Source organism: Microtus ochrogaster, chromosome 17, assembly GCF_000317375.1.
Source record: "Microtus ochrogaster isolate Prairie Vole_2 chromosome 17, MicOch1.0, whole genome shotgun sequence".
Classification (NCBI taxonomy): domain Eukaryota; kingdom Metazoa; phylum Chordata; class Mammalia; order Rodentia; family Cricetidae; genus Microtus; species Microtus ochrogaster.
This window is the reverse complement of record NC_022019.1, coordinates 25,164,125-25,167,512: the sequence shown is the minus strand read 5'-3', so window position 1 is coordinate 25,167,512 and position 3,388 is coordinate 25,164,125. Positions and strand designations below refer to the sequence as shown.

Sequence of the window (3,388 nt, the reverse complement as noted above, 5' to 3'; positions counted from 1 at the left end):
CAGGGAACCCTGACTGCTCTTCAGACTCGAGAGGGAGGGGGAGAGGAGGGGGGGCAGGTTAGGAGGGGGCAGGTTGGGAGAGAGTGGGAGGCTGGGAGGAGGCGGAAATTTTTTTTCTCAATAAAAAAAAAACTCTTCTTCCTTTCATTGGTCTCTTTTCTAAAAAATTCTTCTCTCATACATTTCATCCCAGCAACAGTCACCTCCCTCAACTGCTCCGTACCTCATCTTCTCCCCAGACACACATCTCCATTTTCCTCAGAAAAGCAGGCCTCTCAAGGACATCAGTGGACACAGCATAAAAAGTTACAATAAACTAGGCACAAACACTCATAGCAAGGCTGGACTAGGCAATCCAGTATGAAGAAAAGGGTTCCAGAAATAAGCAAAAAAAAAAAAAAAGAGTCTAGACACCCCCCCATGTCCACTGTTAAGTATCCCACAAGAATACTAAGCTAAAGAGCCATAATATATATTCAGAGGACCTAGATCCCTATGACTCCAGAACTGTCACTTTAATCTCAGTAAGCGCCAATAAGACCTGATAAGCTGATTCTGTGGATTGTACACTTATGATATCCTTGCTCCTGCAATCATTTCTCTCATTTTTCCCCTTCTTCTGCTGTGTTCCTGAACTTCTGCTTAGTGTTTGGCTGTGTGTCTCTGCATCTACTCACATCAACTGTGGAATGATGCCTCTCTGATGATTATTGCTCTAGGCACTGATCAATTAGTTTAACAGATGATCATCAGGAATCGTTTTATTTACTATTTATTTTTACAAGTTATGTTTGTTTCTATCTTGGTCTCTGGAATGTATAGCCTTTGGGTCCTGGCCTTTCAAGAAGTGCCAGCCGTAGCCTGATTCTCTTGTCATGGGTCTCATTGATATTTATTTTCACTTTTAGTTTCTTTATTCATTTATTTTCTCTGATTCCCGTTATTCCTTTACTTCTCCCAATGTTTTTATTGGTTTATTTATGCATTTAAATTCTTTTTGTGGCAATATGAAGCTGTTCAAATCTGGTTTTCTTTTTCTGGCTATAGGTAAATTTTGTTGCAAACTTCTTAATATTTATTTTCAATTTCACATTGTTTTGGAGAATTTTGCTTTCTTTTCTATTGCGTCAAACTGTTGATTTTTAATATTTCTCTTAAGATTTCTTCATTAACCCCATGACAAATCAAAAGTATTTGTATGATTTCTAATGTCCCTTTTGTTAATTAACCTTTTTTCAATTGTGTGTGTATGTTTGTATTTACCTATGGAACTTTGTAGTAGGAGCTGCGGCGGGCTGTGACCCACCACTCTGCTCCCGCATGGCTAGCTTTACATAATTACACGGAAACTGTATTCTTTTAAACATTACTTGGTCCATTAGTTTTAGCCTCCTACTGGCTAACTCTCACATCTATAGATTTTATAGGAAGAGTCCTTACTTGAAACATCTCACCTCTATATGTTCATTGAATTCTAGTTTTATTCCTAAAGATGTTTAATTTTTACTCTTTTGAGAGTTGAATTTAACCTTACATGTGTGATGTGGGAGTCCCCTCTGTATTCTGTGAAAATGATTGGTTAATAAAGAAAGCTTGAGTCTATAAAAGGGCAGAACAATGGTAGATGGAGAAAATTAAACGGAATGCTAGCAGAAAGAGGACAGAGTCAGAGAGAATCTATGTAGTCTCATCAGAGACAAATGCAGGGTGAAACTTTACTTGGTAAGCCACAGCCATGTGTCGATACACAGATTAATAGAAATGGGTTAAATTAATATGTAAGAGCTAGCTGTTAAGGAGTTAGAACTAATAGGCCAAGCAGTGATTTAATTGATACAGTTTCTGTGTGGGTATTTTGGGGCTGAGCAGCCGGGAAGAAACAAGGAGTCTCATACAACACACATGGTCTATTTCTGAGAACACTTCTTTCTGCAAATGTTGGATGAAATGTTTTATGAATGACAATGAGTTCCATGCAATCTCTACTGAATTAAATGTTAAAAATTAATATTTGTTGCTAATATTTCTAGTTAGGAGGATCTGCCTTGTCTTAGATCATGCTGTATTATATTGCTCTGTGTGATTTAACTTTAGCAGCATGTATGCGTTCGATATTTTTTTTTTTTTTGAGATGGCTGAAAAAAGTCAGTAGACTCTTTATTGCTTCTGGGGTGTAGGGCTCAGGAGCTCTTGGTGGGACGGGTCCGTTTCCTCTTCACCACCACAGGCTTCTGGCTTCGTAGGATAGCACTGGCCCTGCGGATGGCCGCCATGCGCAGATCGGGGCGGTACTTGTTCTTTCGGATCATGTGCCTGATGCTGCTCAGGGTGGCCCGTGCATTCTTGTGGATGGTGGTCCTTACGTAGGAAGTAGCTGGTTTGCGCTGACCGGATCTGCGTTTCATGACCACCACGACTCCTTTGCCGTCGGCCGCGGGCTCCACTCCCACTGTCTTCAACGGGTGAATCAGCCCGTTGTAGCGGAAGGAGTTGCGGGCTTTCAGACTATTGGGTTCGGTGCTGTACGTCTGCTTATTCCTCTTGATCAGGAAACTGGAAGAGTTCCGAACGACCATCCATTGCAGATGCGCAGACATGGTGGGCCTCCTCTTCTATGGCGGACGGAGACGGAAAGATATTTTTTTAAGAAACAGTTCAGTGTCCATTTTTTCTTTTAATTTTAGTTCTTTTAACATTTTTTCACTTGAAGATCATTTTGTTTGAGATTAGTAAAACTTTTACCACTTGCTTTTTCCCCTTTATTTTGAATATCCGTTTCCTGCTCTTCATTGGTGACCTATATATCTCTTTATTAGTGCAACGATTTCATACATGGAGGATAGGATTAGAGATATTCTTTTCAAATGTATTTATCCATGAGATAGAAATTGATTGAAGAATTTATTCTGTTATCATTCAAAGTTATTACTAATAAGTAATATTTAGTTCTCTTCAAATTGTTTTTATACATATATGTTCTTTATTATAACTTTCTCCACCTTTTTTTGTTTTCTCTTGTGCTGTAGTTTGAATATTCCTTTATCAGTCTAAATAAACAAGTGAGTTTCATTCTTTCACATGATTTAGCTATGATAGTTATTTCCTCCAGTTTCAAGGCTAGGACTCATGGAAATATTTCTTGTAAGGACAATGTTACAACTGCTAATTCTCTCAGCTTTTTAAAAGAAATTATTAGATTTTTAAAAAAAAAAAATACCAATCCAAATTCCCACTCCCTCCCTTTCTTCCATTCCCTCTGGTGTGAGAGGTCCTTCTGTCTATGTTAATTGGTTAACGAATAAAGAAACTGTCTTGGCCTGTTGATAGGGCAGAACTTGGGTGTGGAAAACTTAATGGCATGCTGGGAGAAAGGAAGCAGAGTCAGAGA

The 3,388-nt window shown here is 38.8% G+C and overlaps 1 pseudogene; it reads right to left on the bottom strand.

Moving 5' to 3' along the window:
• Positions 1-2,114: 2,114 nt before the first annotated feature.
• Positions 2,115-2,597, bottom strand: LOC101999521 (annotated as a pseudogene).
• Positions 2,598-3,388: the final 791 nt, after the last annotated feature.